This window comes from Schistocerca cancellata, chromosome 4, assembly GCF_023864275.1.
Source record: "Schistocerca cancellata isolate TAMUIC-IGC-003103 chromosome 4, iqSchCanc2.1, whole genome shotgun sequence".
Classification (NCBI taxonomy): Eukaryota; Metazoa; Arthropoda; class Insecta; order Orthoptera; family Acrididae; genus Schistocerca; species Schistocerca cancellata.
Genome location: NC_064629.1, coordinates 8,023,858 through 8,041,489, shown reverse-complemented (window position 1 = coordinate 8,041,489; position 17,632 = coordinate 8,023,858). Strand labels below are relative to the sequence as shown.

Here is a 17,632-nt window from a genome sequence, read left to right as displayed (position 1 = left end):
CGGGGACAGGGACAGGGATAGGAATGGTGCGAATGCACTGCAAACTACGCAGACACCTGGTGTGAGGCGAGGCGAGGAAGCCCACATCGCTACCAGTGGCGCCCTCCAGCACGACACTGCCACACCCCGCACAGGCCCTCCGCTGAACACCAGGGACAAGATGCGTCCTCCGCTAGTGTCGAAGGCTGCACGCGCCCAGCGAATGACAAGGGGTGCAACGAGCAGCAGTGCGTCTCACACACGCGGCGGTGCGCCCGCCAATTCGGCCGTCGCTCTGCTGGGACGCCGGGCGCGCCTCCCCGCGCCGTCCTCGAGGAACTGGCGGTTGCGGAAGGAAGCGCTTTCGTCAAATGCGGCCGAAAACTAACATTTTGTGTGTTGGGAGAAAAGCCGAACGCGAATTCTGCCGTGCTCCTACATTAGATGAGCGCCAACGGCCATACCATGATGAATACACCGGTTCTCGTCCGATCACCGAAGTTAAGCATCATCGGGCCCGGCTAGTACTTGGATGGGTGACCGCCTGGGAAACCCGGGTGCTGTTGGCTCCCTTCCTTTTGTTTTTTTGTTATGTCGCCAGCCCAATTTTCAAACTACCTTTCTGTTGTGACAAAGATGCTTCCTTAAGCCTTTTAAACTACTGTAATGGTACGAAAATGCAGTAATTAACTCAGTTTGAGGGAGAATGTGCTAACCAAGTTTGCCAAGAAGACTTTGAAAACGACAAAACAGTACGAATCGGCAGGTGATTTCTGAAATACGTCACCGCCTATTGTTGTGTAGGAGTGTAGAGTTCCAAATTTGATTTGTAACCACGAATGTATTCCTTAGTCGTCTCGTCTCGTCCCGCAGACGTTTGTCGTGCTTGCGCTGTCATATGGACCACGACCCGAGCGGCAGTCGAGCAAAGTCGTGACAAGTCGGGACGGGGACAGGGACAGGGATAGGAATGGTGCGAATGCACTGCAAACTACGCAGACACCTGGTGTGAGGCGAGGCGAGGCGAGGCGAGACGAGGAAGCCCACATCGCTACCAGTGGCGCCCTCCAGCACGACACTGCCACACCCCGCACAGGCCCTCCGCTGAACACCAGGGACAAAATGCGTCCTCCGCTAGTGTCGAAGGCTGCACGCGCCCAGCGAATGACAGGGGGTGCAACGAGCAGCAGTGCGTCTCACACACGCGGCGGTGCGCCCGCCAATTCGGCCGTCGCTCTGCTGGGACGCCGGGCGCGCCTCCCCGCGCCGTCCTCGAGGAACTGGCGGTTGCGGAAGGAAGCGCTTTCGTCAAATGCGGCCGAAAACTAACATTTTGTGTGTTGGGAGAAAAGCCGAACGCGAATTCTGCCGTGCTCCTACATTAGATGAGCGCCAACGGCCATACCATGATGAATACACCGGTTCTCGTCCGATCACCGAAGTTAAGCATCATCGGGCCCGGCTAGTACTTGGATGGGTGACCGCCTGGGAAACCCGGCTGCTGTTGGCTCCCTTCCTTTTGTTTTTTTGTTATGTCGCCAGCCCAATTTTCAAACTACCTTTCTGTTGTGACAAAGATGCTTCCTTAAGCCTTTTAAACTACTGTAATGGTACGAAAATGCAGTAATTAACTCAGTTTGAGGGAGAATGTGCTAACCAAGTTTGCCAAGAAGACTTTGAAAACGACAAAACAGTACGAATCGGCAGGTGATTTCTGAAATACGTCACCGCCTATTGTTGTGTAGGAGTGTAGAGTTCCAAATTTGATTTGTAACCACGAATGTATTCCTTAGTCGTCTCGTCTCGTCCCGCAGACGTTTGTCGTAGTTGCGCTGTCATATGGACCACGACCCGAGCGGCAGCGAGCGGCAGTCGAGCAAAGTCGGGACAAGTCGGGACGGGGACAGGGACAGGGATAGGAATGGTGCGAATGCACTGCAAACTACGCAGACACCTGGTGTGAGGCGAGGCGAGGCGAGGCGAGGAAGCCCACATCGCTACCAGTGGCGCCCTCCAGCACGACACTGCCACACCCCGCACAGGCCTTCCGCTGAACACCAGGGACATGATGCGTCCTCCGCTAGTGTCGAAGGCTGCACGCGCCCAGCGAATGACAGGGGGTGCAACGAGCAGCAGTGCGTCTCACACACGCGGCGGTGCGCCCGCCAATTCGGCCGTCGCTCTGCTGGGACGCCGGGCGCGCCTCCCCGCGCCGTCCTCGAGGAACTGGCGGTTGCGGAAGGAAGCGCTTTCGTCAAATGCGGCCGAAAACTAACATTTTGTGTGTTGGGAGAAAAGCCGAACGCGAATTCTGCCGTGCTCCTACATTAGATGAGCGCCAACGGCCATACCATGATGAATACACCGGTTCTCGTCCGATCACCGAAGTTAAGCATCATCGGGCCCGGCTAGTACTTGGATGGGTGACCGCCTGGGAAACCCGGGTGCTGTTGGCTCCCTTCCTTTTGTTTTTTTGTTATGTCGCCAGCCCAATTTTCAAACTACCTTTCTGTTGTGACAAAGATGCTTCCTTAAGCCTTTTAAACTACTGTAATGGTACGAAAATGCAGTAATTAACTCAGTTTGAGGGAGAATGTGCTAACCAAGTTTGCCAAGAAGACTTTGAAAACGACAAAACAGTACGAATCGGCAGGTGATTTCTGAAATACGTCACCGCCTATTGTTGTGTAGGAGTGTAGAGTTCCAAATTTGATTTGTAACCACGAATGTATTCCTTAGTCGTCTCGTCTCGTCCCGCAGACGTTTGTCGTGCTTGCGCTGTCATATGGAGCACGACCCGAGCGGCAACGAGCGGCAGTCGAGCAAAGTCGGGACAAGTCGGGACGGGGACAGGGACAGGGATAGGAATGGTGCGAATGCACTGCAAACTACGCAGACACCTGGTGTGAGGCGAGGCGAGGCGAGGAAGCCCACATCGCTACCAGTGGAGCCCTCCAGCACGACACTGCCACACCCCGCACAGGCCCTCCGCTGAACACCAGGGACAAGATGCGTCCTCCGCTAGTGTCGAAGGCTGCACGCGCCCAGCGAATGACAGGGGGTGCAACGAGCAGCAGTGCGTCTCACACACGCTGCGGTGCGCCCGCCAATTCGGCCGTCGCTCTGCTGGGACGCCGGGCGCGCCTCCCCGCGCCGTCCTCGAGGAACTGGCGGTTGCGGAAGGAAGCGCTTTCGTCAAATGCGGCCGAAAACTAACATTTTGTGTGTTGGGAGAAAAGCCGAACGCGAATTCTGCCGTGCTCCTACATTAGATGAGCGCCAACGGCCATACCATGATGAATACACCGGTTCTCGTCCGATCACCGAAGTTAAGCATCATCGGGCCCGGCTAGTACTTGGATGGGTGATCGCCTGGGAAACCCGGGTGCTGTTGGCTTCCTTCCTCTTGTTTTTTTGTTATGTCGCCAGCCCAATTTCCAAACTACCTTTCTGTTGTGACAAAGATGCTTCCTTAAGCCTTTTAAACTACTGTAATGGTACGAAAATGCAGTAATTAACTCAGTTTGAGGGAGAATGTGCTAACCAAGTTTGCCAAGAAGACTTTGAAAACGACAAAACAGTACGAATCGGCAGGTGATTTCTGAAATACGTCACCGCTTATTGTTGTGTAGGAGTGTAGAGTTCCAAATTTGATTTGTAACCACGAATGTATTCCTTAGTCGTCTCGTCTCGTCCCGCAGACGTTTGTCGTAGTTGCGCTGTCATATGGACCACGAACCGAGCGGCAGCGAGCGGCAGTCGAGCAAAGTCGGGACAAGTCGGGACGGGGACAGGGACAGGGATATGAATGGTGCGAATGCACTGCAAACTACGCAGACACCTGGTGTGAGGCGAGGCGAGGCGAGGCGAGGAAGCCCACATCGCTACCAGTGGCGCCCTCCAGCACGACACTGCCACACACCGCACAGGCCCTCCGCTGAACACCATGGACAAGATGCGTCCTCCGCTAGTGTCGAAGGCTGCACGCGCCCAGCGAATGACAGGGGGTGCAACGAGCAGCAGTGCGTCTCACACACGCGGCGGTGCGCCCGCCAATTCGGCCGTCGCTCTGCTGGGACGCCGGGCGCGCCTCCCCGCGCCGTCCTCGAGGAACTGACGGTTGCGGAAGGAAGCGCTTTCGTCAAATGCGGCCGAAAACTAACATTTTGTGTGTTGGGAGGAAAGCCGAACGCGAATTCTGCCGTGCTCCTACATTAGATGAGCGCCAACGGCCATACCATGATGAATACACCGGTTCTCGTCCGATCACCGAAGTTAAGCATCATCGGGCCCGGCTAGTACTTGGATGGGTGACCGCCTGGGAAACCCGGGTGCTGTTGGCTCCCTTTCTTTTGTTTTTTTGTTATGTCGCCAGCCCAATTTTCAAACTACCTTTCTGTTGTGACAAAGATGCTTCCTTAAGCCTTTTAAACTACTGTAATGGTACGAAAATGCAGTAATTAACTCAGTTTGAAGGAGAATGTGCTAACCAAGTTTGCCAAGAAGACTTTGAAAACGACAAAACAGTACGAATCGGCAGGTGATTTCTGAAATACGTCACCGCCTATTGTTGTGTAGGAGTGTAGAGTTCCAAATTTGATTTGTAACCACGAATGTATTCCTTAGTCGTCTCGTCTCGTCCCGCAGACTTTTGTCGTGCTTGCGCTGTCATATGGAGCACGACCCGAGCGGCAACGAGCGGCAGTCGAGCAAAGTCGGGACAAGTCGGGACGGGGACAGGGACAGGGATAGGAATGGTGCGAATGCACTGCAAACTACGCAGACACCTGGTGTGAGGCGAGGCGAGGCGAGGAAGCCCACATCGCTACCAGTGGCGCCCTCCAGCACGACACTGCCACACCCCGCACAGGCCTTCCGCTGAACACCAGGGACATGATGCGTCCTCCGCTAGTGTCGAAGGCTGCACGCGCCCAGCGAATGACAGGGGGTGCAACGAGCAGCAGTGCGTCTCACACACGCGGCGGTGCGCCCGCCAATTCGGCCGTCGCTCTGCTGGGACGCCGGGCGCGCCTCCCCGCGCCGTCCTCGAGGAACTGGCGGTTGCGGAAGGAAGCGCTTTCGTCAAATGCGGCCGAAAACTAACATTTTGTGTGTTGGGAGAAAAGCCGAACGCGAATTCTGCCGTGCTCCTACATTAGATGAGCGCCAACGGCCATACCATGATGAATACACCGGTTCTCGTCCGATCACCGAAGTTAAGCATCATCGGGCCCGGCTAGTACTTGGATGGGTGACCGCCTGGGAAACCCGGCTGCTGTTGGCTCCCTTCCTTTTGTTTTTTTGTTATGTCGCCAGCCCAATTTTCAAACTACCTTTCTGTTGTGACAAAGATGCTTCCTTAAGCCTTTTAAACTACTGTAATGGTACGAAAATGCAGTAATTAACTCAGTTTGAGGGAGAATGTGCTAACCAAGTTTGCCAAGAAGACTTTGAAAACGACAAAACAGTACGAATCGGCAGGTGATTTCTGAAATACGTCACCGCCTATTGTTGTGTAGGAGTGTAGAGTTCCAAATTTGATTTGTAACCACGAATGTATTCCTTAGTCGTCTCGTCTCGTCCCGCAGACGTTTGTCGTGCTTGCGCTGTCATATCTACCACGACCCGAGCGGCAGCGAGCGGCAGTCGAGCAAAGTCGGGACAAGTCGGGACGGGGACAGGGACAGGGATAGGAATGGTGCGAATGCACTGCAAACTACGCAGACACCTGGTGTGAGGCGAGGCGAGGCGAGGCGAGGAAGCCCACATCGCTACCAGTGGCGCCCTCCAGCACGACACTGCCACACCCCGCACAGGCCTTCCGCTGAACACCAGGGACATGATGCGTCCTCCGCTAGTGTCGAAGGCTGCACGCGCCCAGCGAATGACAGGGGGTGCAACGAGCAGCAGTGCGTCTCACACACGCGGCGGTGCGCCCGCCAATTCGGCCGTCGCTCTGCTGGGACGCCGGGCGCGCCTCCCCGCGCCGTCCTCGAGGAACTGGCGGTTGCGGAAGGAAGCGCTTTCGTCAAATGCGGCCGAAAACTAACATTTTGTGTGTTGGGAGAAAAGCCGAACGCGAATTCTGCCGTGCTCCTACATTAGATGAGCGCCAACGGCCATACCATGATGAATACACCGGTTCTCGTCCGATCACCAGAGTTGAGCATCATCGGGCCCGGCTAGTACTTGGATGGGTGACCGCCTGGGAAACCCGGGTGCTGTTGGCTCCCTTCCTTTTGTTTTTTTGTTATGTCGCCAGCCCAATTTTCAAACTACTTTTCTGTTGTGACAAAGATGCTTCCTTAAGCCTTTTAAACTACTGTAATGGTACGAAAATGCAGTAATTAACTCAGTTTGAAGGAGAATGTGCTAACCAAGTTTGCCAAGAAGACTTTGAAAACGACAAAACAGTACGAATCGGCAGGTGATTTCTGAAATACGTCACCGCCTATTGTTGTGTAGGAGTGTAGAGTTCCAAATTTGATTTGTAACCACGAATGTATTCCTTAGTCGTCTCGTCTCGTCCCGCAGACGTTTGTCGTGCTTGCGCTGTCATATGGAGCACGACCCGAGCGGCAACGAGCGGTAGTCGAGCAAAGTCGGGACAAGTCGGGACGGGGACAGGGACAGGGATAGGAATGGTGCGAATGCACTGCAAACTACGCAGACACCTGGTGTGAGGCGAGGCGAGGCGAGGAAGCCCACATCGCTACCAGTGGCGCCCTCCAGCACGACACTGCCACACCCCGCACAGGCCCTCCGCTGATCACCAGGGACAAGATGCGTCCTCCGCTAGTGTCGAAGGCTGCACGCGCCCAGCGAATGACAGGGGGTGCAACGAGCAGCAGTGCGTCTCACACACGCTGCGGTGCGCCCGCCAATTCGGCCGTCGCTCTGCTGGGACGCCGGGCGCGCCTCCCCGCGCCGTCCTCGAGGAACTGGCGGTTGCGGAAGGAAGCGCTTTCGTCAAATGCGGCCGAAAACTAACATTTTGTGTGTTGGGAGAAAAGCCGAACGCGAATTCTGCCGTGCTCCTACATTAGATGAGCGCCAACGGCCATACCATGATGAATACACCGGTTCTCGTCCGATCACCGAAGTTAAGCATCATCGGGCCCGGCTAGTACTTGGATGGGTGACCGCCTGGGAAACCCGGGTGCTGTTGGCTCCCTTCCTTTTGTTTTTTTTGTTATGTCGCCAGCCCAATTTTCAAACTACCTTTCTGTTGTGACAAAGATGCTTCCTTAAGCCTTTTAAACTACTGTAATGGTACGAAAATGCAGTAATTAACTCAGTTTGAGGGAGAATGTGCTAACCAAGTTTGCCAAGAAGACTTTGAAAACGACAAAACAGTACGAATCGGCAGGTGATTTCTGAAATACGTCACCGCTTATTGTTGTGTAGGAGTGTAGAGTTCCAAATTTGATTTGTAACCACGAATGTATTCCTTAGTCGTCTCGTCTCGTCCCGCAGACGTTTGTCGTAGTTGCGCTATCATATGGACCACGACCCGAGCGGCAGTCGAGCAAAGTCGGGACAAGTCGGGACGGGGACAGGGACAGGGATAGGAATGGTGCGAATGCACTGCAAACTACGCAGACACCTGGTGTGAGGCGAGGCGAGGCGAGGCGAGGAAGCCCACATCGCTACCAGTGGCGCCCTCCAGCACGACACTGCCACACCCCGCACAGGCCTTCCGCTGAACACCAGGGACATGATGCGTCCTCCGCTAGTGTCGAAGGCTGCACGCGCCCAGCGAATGACAGGGGGTGCAACGAGCAGCAGTGCGTCTCACACACGCGGCGGTGCGCCCGCCAATTCGGCCGTCGCTCTGCTGGGACGCCGGGCGCGCCTCCCCGCGCCGTCCTCGAGGAACTGGCGGTTGCGGAAGGAAGCGCTTTCGTCAAATGCGGCCGAAAACTAACATTTTGTGTGTTGGGAGAAAAGCCGAACGCGAATTCTGCCGTGCTCCTACATTAGATGAGCGCCAACGGCCATACCATGATGAATACACCGGTTCTCGTCCGATCACCGAAGTTAAGCATCATCGGGCCCGGCTAGTACTTGGATGGGTGACCGCCTGGGAAACCCGGGTGCTGTTGGCTCCCTTCCTTTTGTTTTTTTGTTATGTCGCCAGCCCAATTTTCAAACTACCTTTCTGTTGTGACAAAGATGCTTCCTTAAGCCTTTTAAACTACTGTAATGGTACGAAAATGCAGTAATTAACTCAGTTTGAGGGAGAATGTGCTAACCAAGTTTGCCAAGAAGACTTTGAAAGCGACAAAACAGTACGAATCGGCAGGTGATTTCTGAAATACGTCACCGCCTATTGTTGTGTAGGAGTGTAGAGTTCCAAATTTGATTTGTAACCACGAATGTATTCCTTAGTCGTCTCGTCTCGTCCCGCAGACGTTTGTCGTGCTTGCGCTGTCATATCTACCACGACCCGAGCGGCAGCGAGCGGCAGTCGAGCAAAGTCGGGACAAGTCGGGACGGGGACAGGGACAGGGATATGAATGGTGCGAATGCACTGCAAACTACGCAGACACCTGGTGTGAGGCGAGGCGAGGCGAGGCGAGGAAGCCCACATCGCTACCAGTGGCGCCCTCCAGCACGTCACTGCCACACACCGCACAGGCCCTCCGCTGAACACCATGGACAAGATGCGTCCTCCGCTAGTGTCGAAGGCTGCACGCGCCCAGCGAATGACAGGGGGTGCAACGAGCAGCAGTGCGTCTCACACACGCGGCGGTGCGCCCGCCAATTCGGCCGTCGCTCTGCTGGGACGCCGGGCGCGCCTCCCCGCGCCGTCCTCGAGGAACTGGCGGTTGCGGAAGGAAGCGCTTTCGTCAAATGCGGCCGAAAACTAACATTTTGTGTGTTGGGAGAAAAGCCGAACGCGAATTCTGCCGTGCTCCTACATTAGATGAGCGCCAACGGCCATACCATGATGAATACACCGGTTCTCGTCCGATCACCAGAGTTGAGCATCATCGGGCCCGGCGAGTACTTGGATGGGTGACCGCCTGGGAAACCCGGGTGCTGTTGGCTCCCTTCCTTTTGTTTTTTTGTTATGTCGCCAGCCCAATTTTCAAACTACTTTTCTGTTGTGACAAAGATGCTTCCTTAAGCCTTTTAAACTACTGTAATGGTACGAAAATGCAGTAATTAACTCAGTTTGAAGGAGAATGTGCTAACCAAATTTGCCAAGAAGACTTTGAAAACGACAAAACAGTACGAATCGGCAGGTGATTTCTGAAATACGTCACCGCCTATTGTTGTGTAGGAGTGTAGAGTTCCAAATTTGATTTGTAACCACGAATGTATTCCTTAGTCGTCTCGTCTCGTCCCGCAGACGTTTGTCGTGCTTGCGCTGTCATATGGACCACGACCCGAGCGGCAGCGAGCGGCAGTCGAGCAAAGTCGGGACAAGTCGGGACGGGGACAGGGACTGGGATAGGAATGGTGCGAATGCACTGCAAACTACGCAGACACCTGGTGTGAGGCGAGGCGAGGCGTGGCGAGGCGAGGAAGCCCACATCGCTACCAGTGGCGCCCTCCAGCACGACACTGCCACACCCCGCACAGGCCCTCCGCTGAACACCAGGGACAAGATGCGTCCTCCGCTAGCGTCGAAGGCTGCACGCGCCCAGCGAATGACAGGGGGTGCAACGAGCAGCAGTGCGTCTCACACACGCGGCGGTGCGCCCGCCAATTCGGCCGTCGCTCTGCTGGGACGCCGGGCGCGCCTCCCCGCGCCGTCCTCGAGGAACTGACGGTTGCGGAAGGAAGCGCTTTCGTCAAATGCGCCCGAAAACTATCATTTTGTGTGTTGGGAGGAAAGCCGAACGCGAATTCTGCCGTGCTCCTACATTAGATGAGCGCCAACGGCCATACCATGACGAATACACCGGTTCTCGTCCGATCACCGAAGTTAAGCATCATCGGGCCCGGCTAGTACTTGGATGGGTGACCGCCTGGGAAACCCGTGTGCTGTTGGCTCCCTTTCTTTTGTTTTTTTGTTATGTCGCCAGCCCAATTTTCAAACTACCTTTCTGTTGTGACAAAGATGCTTCCTTAAGCCTTTTAAACTACTGTAATGGTACGAAAATGCAGTAATTAACTCAGTTTGAAGGAGAATGTGCTAACCAAGTTTGCCAAGAAGACTTTGAAAACGACAAAACAGTACGAATCGGCAGGTGATTTCTGAAATACGTCACCGCCTATTGTTGTGTAGGAGTGTAGAGTTCCAAATTTGATTTGTAACCACGAATGTATTCCTTAGTCGTCTCGTCTCGTCCCGCAGACGTTACTCGTGCTTGCGCTGTCATATGGAGCACGACCCGAGCGGCAACGAGCGGCAGTCGAGCAAAGTCGGGACAAGTCGGGACGGGGACAGGGACAGGGATAGGAATGGTGCGAATGCACTGCAAACTACGCAGACACCTGGTGTGAGGCGAGGCGAGGCGAGGAAGCCCACATCGCTACCAGTGGCGCCCTCCAGCACGACACTGCCACACCCCGCACAGGCCCTCCGCTGAACACCAGGGACAAGATGCGTCCTCCGCTAGTGTCGAAGGCTGCACGCGCCCAGCGAATGACACTGGGTGCAACGAGCAGCAGTGCGTCTCACACACGCGGCGGTGCGCCCGCCAATTCGGCCGTCGCTCTGCTGGGACGCCGGGCGCGCCTCCCCGCGCCGTCCTCGAGGAACTGGCGGGTGCGGAAGGGAGCGCTTTCGTCAAATGCGGCCGAAAACTAACATTTTGTGTGTTTGGAGAAAAGCCGAACGCGAATTCTGCCGTGCTCCTACATTAGATGAGCGCCAACGGCCATACCATGATGAATACACCGGTTCTCGTCCGATCACCGAAGTTAAGCATCATCGGGCCCGGCTAGTACTTGGATGGGTGACCGCCTGGGAAACCCGGGTGCTGTTGGCTCCCTTCCTCTTGTTTTTTTGTTATGTCGCCAGCCCAATTTTCAAACTACCTTTCTGTTGTGACAAAGATGCTTCCTTAAGCCTTTTAAACTACTGTAATTGTACGAAAATGCAGTAATTAACTCAGTTTGAGGGAGAATGTGCTAACCAAGTTTGCCAAGAAGACTTTGAAAACGACAAAACAGTTCGAATCGGCAGGTGATTTCTGAAATACGTCACCGCCTTTTGTTGTGTAGGAGTGTAGAGTTCCAAATTTGATTTGTAACCACGAATGTATTCCTTAGTCGTCTCGTCTCTTCCCGCAGACGTTTGTCGTGCTTGCGCTGTCATATGGACCACGACCCGAGCGGCAGCGAGCAGCATTCGAGCAAAGTCGGGACAAGTCGGGACGGGGACAGGGACAGGGATAGGAATGGTGCGAATGCACTGCAAACTACGCAGACACCTGGTGTGAGGCGAGGCGTGGCGAGGCGAGGCGAGGAAGCCCACATCGCTACCAGTGGCGCCCTCCAGCACGACTCTGCCACACCCCGCACAGGCCCTCCGCTGAACACCAGGGACAAGATGCGTCCTCCGCTAGTGTCGAAGGCTGCACGCGCCCAGCGAATGACAGGGGGTGCAACGAGCAGCAGTGCGTCTCACACACGCGGCGGTGCGCCCGCCAATTCGGCCGTCGCTCTGCTTGGACGCCGGGCGCGCCTCCCCGCGCCGTCCTCGAGGAACTGGCGGTTGCGGAAGTAAGCGCTTTCGTCAAATGCGGCCGAAAACTAACATTTTGTGTGTTGGGAGAAAGCCGAACGCGAATTCTGCCGTGCTCCTACATTAGATGAGCGCCAACGGCCATACCATGATGAATACACCGGTTCTCGTCCTATCACCGATGTTAAGCATCATCGGGCCTGGCTAGTACTTGGATGGGTGACCGCCTGGGAAACCCGGGTGCTGTTGGCTCCCTTCCTTTTGTTTTTTTGTTATGTCGCCAGCCCAATTTTCAAACTACCTTTCTGTTGTGACAAAGATGCTTCCTTAAGCCTTTTAAACTACTGTAATGGTACGAAAATGCAGTAATTAACTCAGTTTGAAGGAGAATGTGCTAACCAAGTTTGCCAAGAAGAATTTGAAAACGACAAAACAGTACGAATCGGCAGGTGATTTCTGAAATACGTCACCGCCTATTGTTGTGTAGGAGTGTAGAGTTCCAAATTTGATTTGTAACCACGAACGTATTCCTTAGTCGTCTCGTCTCGTCCCGCAGACGTTTGTCGTGCTTGCGCTGTCATATGGACCACGACCCGAGCGGCAGCGAGCGGCAGTCGAGCAAAGTCGGGACAAGTCGGGACGGGGACAGGGACAGGGATAGGAATGGTGCGAATGCACTGCAAACTATGCAGACACCTGGTGTGAGGCGAGGCGAGGCGAGGCGAGGCGAGGAAGCCCACATCGCTACCAGTGGCGCCCTCCAGCACGACACTGCCACACCCCGCACAGGCCCTCCGCTGAACACCAGGGACAAGATGCGTCCTCCGCTAGTGTCGAAGGCTGCACGCGCCCAGCGAATGACAGGGGGTGCAACGAGCAGCAGTGCGTCTCACACACGCGGCGGTGCGCCCGCCAATTCGGCCGTCGCTCTGCTGGGACGCCGGCCGCGCCTCCCCGCGCCGTCCTCGAGGAACTGGCGGTTGCGGAAGGAAGCGCTTTCGTCAAATACGGCCGAAAACTAACATTTTGTGTGTTGGGAGAAAAGCCGAACGCGAATCCTGCCGTGCTCCTACATTAGATGAGCGCCAATGGCCATACCATGAAGAATACACCGGTTCCCGTCCGATCACCGAAGTTAAGCATCATCGGGCCCGGCTAGTACTTGGATGGGTGACCGCCTGGGAAACCCGGGTGCTGTTGGCTCCCTTCCTTTTGTTTCTTTGTTATGTCGCCAGCCCAATTTTCAAACTACCTTTCTGTTGTGACAAAGATGCTTCCTTAAGCCTTTAAAACTACTGTAATGGTACGAAAATGCAGTAATTAACTCAGTTTGAGGGAGAATGTGCTAACCAAGTTTGCCAAGAAGACTTTGAAAACGACAAAACAGTACGAATCGGCAGGTGATTTCTGAAATACGTCACCGCCTATTGTTGTGTAGGAGTGTAGAGTTCCAAATTTGATTTGTAACCACGAATGTATTCCTTAGTCGTCTCGTCTCGTCCCGCAGACGTTTGTCGTGCTTGCGCTGTCATATGGACCACGACCCGAGCGGCAGCGAGCGGCAGTCGAGCAAAGTCGGGACAAGTCGGGACGGGGACAGGGACAGGGATAGGAATGGTGCGAATGCACTGCAAACTACGCAGACACCTGGTGTGAGGCGAGGCGAGGCGAGGCGAGGCGAGGCGAGGCGAGGCGAGGAAGCCCACATCGCTACCAGTGGCGCCCTCCAGCACGACACTGCCACACCCCGCACAGCCCTCCGCTGAACACCAGGGACAAGATGCGTCCTCCGCTAGTGTCGAAGGCTGCACGCGCCCAGCGAATGACACGGGGTGCAACGAGCAGCAGTGCGTCTCACACACGCGGCGGTGCGCCCGCCAATTCGGCCGTCGCTCTGCTGGGACGCCGGGCGCGCCTCCCCGCGCCTTCGTCGAGGAACTGGCGGTTGCGGAAGGAAGCGCTTTCGTCAAATGCGGCCGAAAACTAACATTTTGTGTGTTGGGAGAAAAGCCGAACGCGAATTCTGCCGTGCTCCTACATTAGATGAGCGCCAACGGCCATACCATGATGAATACACCGGTTCTCGTCCGATCACCGAAGTTAAGCATCATCGGGCCCGGCTAGTACTTGGATGGGTGACCGCCTGGGAAACCCGGGTGCTGTTGGCTCCCTTCCTTTTGTTTTTTTGTTATGTCGCCAGCCCAATTTTCAAACTACCTTTCTGTTGTGACAAAGATGCTTCCTTAAGCCTTTTAAACTACTGTAATGGTACGAAAATGCAGTAATTAACTCAGTTTGAGGGAGAATGTGCTAACCAAGTGTGCCAAGAAGACTTTGAAAACGACAAAACAGTACGAATCGGCAGGTGATTTCTGAAATACGTCACCGCCTATTGTTGTGTAGGAGTGTAGAGTTCCAAATTTGATTTGTAACCACGAATGTATTCCTTAGTCGTCTCGTCTCGTCCCGCAGACGTTTGTCGTGCTTGCGCTGTCATATGGACCACGACCCGCGCGGCAGCGAGCGGCAGTCGAGCAAAGTCGGGACAAGTCGGGACGGGGACAGGGACAGGGATAGGAATGGTGCGAATGCACTGCAAACTACGCAGACACCTGGTGTGAGGCGAGGCGAGGCGAGGCGAGGAAGCCCACATCGCTACCAGTGGCGCCCTCCAGCACGACACTGCCACACCCCGCACAGGCCCTCCGCTGAACACCAGGGACAAGATGCGTCCTCCGCTAGTGTCGAAGGCTGCACGCGCCCAGCGAATGACAGGGGGTGCAACGAGCAGCAGTGCGTCTCACACACGCGGCGGTGCGCCCGCCAATTCGGCCGTCGCTCTGCTGGGACGCCGGGCGCGCCTCCCCGCGCCGTCCTCGAGGAACTGGCGGTTGCGGAAGGAAGCGCTTTCGTCAAATGCGGCCGAAAACTAACATTTTGTGTGTTGGGAGAAAAGCCGAACGCGAATTCTGCCGTGCTCCTACATTAGATGAGCGCCAACGGCCATACCATGATGAATACACCGGTTCTCGTCCGATCACCGAAGTTAAGCATCATCGGGCCCGGCTAGTACTTGGATGGGTGACCGCCTGGGAAACCCGGGTGCTGCTGGCTCCCTTCCTTTTGTTTTTTTGTTATGTCGCCAGCCCAATTTTCAAACTACCTTTCTGTTGTGACAAAGATGTTTCCTTAAGCCTTTTAAACTACTGTAATGGTACGAAAATGCAGTAATTAACTCAGTTTGAGGGAGAATGTGCTAACCAAGTTTGCCAAGAAGACTTTGAAAACAACAAAACAGTACGAATCGGCAGGTGATTTCTGAAATACGTCACCGCCTATTGTTGTGTAGGAGTGTAGAGTTCCAAATTTGATTTGTAACCACGAATGTATTCCTTAGTCGTCTCGTCTTGTCCCGCAGACGTTTGTCGTGCTTGCGCTGTCATATGGACCACGACCCGAGCGGCAGCGAGCGGCAGTCGAGCAAAGTCGGGACAAGTCGGAACGGGGACAGGGACAGGGATAGGAATGGTGCGAATGCACTGCAAACTACGCAGACACCTGGTGTGAGGCGAGGCGAGGCGAGGCGAGGAAGCCCACATCGCTACCAGTGGCACCCTCCAGCACGACACTGCCACACCCCGCACAGGCCCTCCGCTGAACACCAGGGACAAGATGCGTCCTCCGCTAGTGTCGAAGGCTGCACGCGCCCAGCGAATGACAGGGGTTGCAACGAGCAGCAGAGCGTCTCACACACGCGGCGGTGCGCCCGCCAATTCGGCCGTCGCTCTGCTGGGACGCCGGGCGCGCCTCCCCGCGCCTTCCTCGAGGATCTGGCGGTTGCGGAAGGAAGCGCTTTCGTCAAATGCGGCCGAAAACTAACATTTTGTGTGTTGGGAGAAAAGCCGAACGCGAATTCTGCCGTGCTCCTACATTAGATGAGCGCCAACGGCCATACCATGATGAATACACCGGTTCTCGTCCGATCACCGAAGTTAAGCATCATCGGGCCCGGCTAGTACTTGGATGGGTGACCGCCTGGGAAACCCGGGTGCTGTTGGCTCCCTTCCTTTTGTTTTTTGTTATGTCGCCAGCCCAATTTTCAAACTACCTTTCTGTTGTGACAAAGATGCTTCCTTAAGCCTTTTAAACTACTGTAATGGTACGAAAATGCAGTAATTAACTCAGTTTGAGGGAGAATGTGCTAACCAAGTTTGCCAAGAAGACTTTGAAAACGACAAAACAGTACGAATCGGCAGGTGATTTCTGAAATACGTCACCGCCTATTGTTGTGTAGGAGTGTAGAGTTCCAAATTTGATTTGTAACCACGAATGTATTCCTTAGTCGTCTCGTCTCGTCCCGCAGACGTTTGTCGTGCTTGCGCTGTCATATGGACCACGACCCGAGCGGCAGCGAGCGGCAGTCGAGCAAAGTCGGGACAAGTCGGGACGGGGACAGGGACAGGGATAGGAATGGTGCGAATGCACTGCAAACTACGCAGACACCTGGTGTGAGGCGAGGCGAGGAAGCCCACATCGCTACCAGTGGCGCCCTCCAGCACGACACTGCCACACCCCGCACAGGCCCTCCGCTGAACACCAGGGACAAGATGCGTCCTCCGCTAGTGTCGAAGGCTACACGCGCCCAGCGAATGACAGGGGGTGCAACGAGCAGCAGTGCGTCTCACACACGCGGCGGTGCGCCCGCCAATTCGGGCGTCGCTCTGCTGGGACGCCGGGCGCGCCTCCCCGCGCCGTCCTCGAGGAACTGGCGGTTGCGGAAGGAAGCGCTTTCGTCAAATGCGGCCGAAAACTAACATTTTGTGTGTTGGGAGAAAAGCCGAACGCGAGTCCTGCCGTGCTCCTACATTAGATGAGCGCCAACGGCCATACCATGATGAATACACCGGTTCTCGTCCGATCACCGAAGTTAAGCATCATCGGGCCCGGCTAGTAGTTGGATGGGTGACCGCCTGGGAAACCCAGGTGCTGTTGGCTCCCTTCCTTTTGTTTTTTTGTTATGTCGCCAGCCCAATTTTCAAACTACCTTTCTGTTGTGACAAAGATGCTTCCTTAAGCCTTTTAAACTACTGTAATGGTACGAAAATGCAGTAATTAACTCAGTTTGAGGGAGAATGTGCTAACCAAGTTTGCCAAGAAGACTTTGAAAAGCGACAAAACAGTACGAATCGGCAGGTGATTTCTGAAATACGTCACCGCCTATTGTTGTGTAGGAGTGTAGAGTTCCAAATTTGTTTGTAACCACGAATGTATTCCATAGTCGTCTCGTCTCGTCCCGCAGACGTTTGTCGTGCTTGCGCTGTCATATGGACCACGACCCGTGCGGCAGCGAGCGGCAGTCGAGCAAAGTCGGGACAAGTCGGGACGGGGACAGGGACAGGGATAGGAATGGTGCGAATGCACTGCAAACTACGCAGACACCTGGTGTGAGGCGAGGCGAGGCGAGGCGAGGAAGCCCACATCGCTACCAGTGGCGCCCTCCAGCACGACACTGCCACACCCCGCACAGGCCCTCCGCTGAACACCAGGGACAAGATGCGTCCTCCGCTAGTGTCGAAGGCTGCACGCGCCCAGCGAATGACAGGGGGTGCAACGAGCAGCAGTGCGTCTCACACACGCGGCGGTGCGCCCGCCAATTCGGCCGTCGCTCTGCTGGAACGCCGGGCGCGCTTCCCCACGCCGTCCTCGAGGAACTGGCGGTTGCGGAAGGAAGCGCTTTCGTCAAATGCGGCCGAAAACTAACATTTTGTGTGTTGGGAGAAAAGCCGAACGCGAATTCTGCCGTGCTCCTACATTAGATGAGCGCCAACGGCCATACCATGATGAATACACCGGTTCTCGTCCGATCACCGAAGTTAAGCATCATCGGGCCCGGCTAGTACTTGGATGGGTGACCGCCTGGGAAACCCGGGTGCTGTTGGCTCCCTTCCTTTTGTTTTTTTGTTATGTCGCCAGCCCAATTTTCAAACTACCTTTCTGTTGTGACAAAGA

At 55.1% G+C, this 17,632-nt stretch overlaps 19 non-coding genes across 19 annotated transcripts; all 19 read left to right on the top strand.

Moving 5' to 3' along the window:
• The first annotated feature begins 429 nt into the window (after positions 1–429).
• Positions 430–548, top strand: LOC126186176 (5S ribosomal RNA). Its single transcript, XR_007537277.1, has one exon. It is a non-coding gene; the product is annotated as a 5S ribosomal RNA (ribosomal RNA).
• An 822-nt stretch (positions 549–1,370) lies between these two features.
• LOC126186358 (5S ribosomal RNA) lies at positions 1,371–1,489 on the top strand. Its single transcript, XR_007537455.1, has one exon. It is a non-coding gene; the product is annotated as a 5S ribosomal RNA (ribosomal RNA).
• An 827-nt stretch (positions 1,490–2,316) lies between these two features.
• LOC126186174 (5S ribosomal RNA) lies at positions 2,317–2,435 on the top strand. The gene has a single exon (XR_007537275.1). It is a non-coding gene; the product is annotated as a 5S ribosomal RNA (ribosomal RNA).
• Positions 2,436–3,257: 822 nt separating this feature from the next.
• On the top strand, positions 3,258–3,376 carry LOC126186371 (5S ribosomal RNA). Its single transcript, XR_007537467.1, has one exon. It is a non-coding gene; the product is annotated as a 5S ribosomal RNA (ribosomal RNA).
• Positions 3,377–4,203: 827 nt separating this feature from the next.
• LOC126186173 (5S ribosomal RNA) lies at positions 4,204–4,322 on the top strand. The gene has a single exon (XR_007537274.1). It is a non-coding gene; the product is annotated as a 5S ribosomal RNA (ribosomal RNA).
• An 822-nt stretch (positions 4,323–5,144) lies between these two features.
• On the top strand, positions 5,145–5,263 carry LOC126186357 (5S ribosomal RNA). The gene has a single exon (XR_007537454.1). It is a non-coding gene; the product is annotated as a 5S ribosomal RNA (ribosomal RNA).
• An 827-nt stretch (positions 5,264–6,090) lies between these two features.
• LOC126185339 (5S ribosomal RNA) lies at positions 6,091–6,209 on the top strand. The gene has a single exon (XR_007537099.1). It is a non-coding gene; the product is annotated as a 5S ribosomal RNA (ribosomal RNA).
• Positions 6,210–7,031: 822 nt separating this feature from the next.
• Positions 7,032–7,150, top strand: LOC126186172 (5S ribosomal RNA). The gene has a single exon (XR_007537273.1). It is a non-coding gene; the product is annotated as a 5S ribosomal RNA (ribosomal RNA).
• Positions 7,151–7,968: 818 nt separating this feature from the next.
• LOC126186171 (5S ribosomal RNA) lies at positions 7,969–8,087 on the top strand. The gene has a single exon (XR_007537272.1). It is a non-coding gene; the product is annotated as a 5S ribosomal RNA (ribosomal RNA).
• An 827-nt stretch (positions 8,088–8,914) lies between these two features.
• Positions 8,915–9,033, top strand: LOC126185387 (5S ribosomal RNA). The gene has a single exon (XR_007537144.1). It is a non-coding gene; the product is annotated as a 5S ribosomal RNA (ribosomal RNA).
• Positions 9,034–9,865: 832 nt separating this feature from the next.
• LOC126185275 (5S ribosomal RNA) lies at positions 9,866–9,984 on the top strand. The gene has a single exon (XR_007537037.1). It is a non-coding gene; the product is annotated as a 5S ribosomal RNA (ribosomal RNA).
• Positions 9,985–10,806: 822 nt separating this feature from the next.
• LOC126186170 (5S ribosomal RNA) lies at positions 10,807–10,925 on the top strand. The gene has a single exon (XR_007537271.1). It is a non-coding gene; the product is annotated as a 5S ribosomal RNA (ribosomal RNA).
• Positions 10,926–11,756: 831 nt separating this feature from the next.
• LOC126185323 (5S ribosomal RNA) lies at positions 11,757–11,875 on the top strand. The gene has a single exon (XR_007537083.1). It is a non-coding gene; the product is annotated as a 5S ribosomal RNA (ribosomal RNA).
• Positions 11,876–12,707: 832 nt separating this feature from the next.
• Positions 12,708–12,826, top strand: LOC126186401 (5S ribosomal RNA). The gene has a single exon (XR_007537495.1). It is a non-coding gene; the product is annotated as a 5S ribosomal RNA (ribosomal RNA).
• An 846-nt stretch (positions 12,827–13,672) lies between these two features.
• LOC126186168 (5S ribosomal RNA) lies at positions 13,673–13,791 on the top strand. The gene has a single exon (XR_007537269.1). It is a non-coding gene; the product is annotated as a 5S ribosomal RNA (ribosomal RNA).
• Positions 13,792–14,618: 827 nt separating this feature from the next.
• LOC126186431 (5S ribosomal RNA) lies at positions 14,619–14,737 on the top strand. Its single transcript, XR_007537525.1, has one exon. It is a non-coding gene; the product is annotated as a 5S ribosomal RNA (ribosomal RNA).
• Positions 14,738–15,564: 827 nt separating this feature from the next.
• On the top strand, positions 15,565–15,683 carry LOC126186167 (5S ribosomal RNA). The gene has a single exon (XR_007537268.1). It is a non-coding gene; the product is annotated as a 5S ribosomal RNA (ribosomal RNA).
• An 816-nt stretch (positions 15,684–16,499) lies between these two features.
• Positions 16,500–16,618, top strand: LOC126186293 (5S ribosomal RNA). The gene has a single exon (XR_007537392.1). It is a non-coding gene; the product is annotated as a 5S ribosomal RNA (ribosomal RNA).
• An 827-nt stretch (positions 16,619–17,445) lies between these two features.
• On the top strand, positions 17,446–17,564 carry LOC126186166 (5S ribosomal RNA). The gene has a single exon (XR_007537267.1). It is a non-coding gene; the product is annotated as a 5S ribosomal RNA (ribosomal RNA).
• Positions 17,565–17,632: the final 68 nt, after the last annotated feature.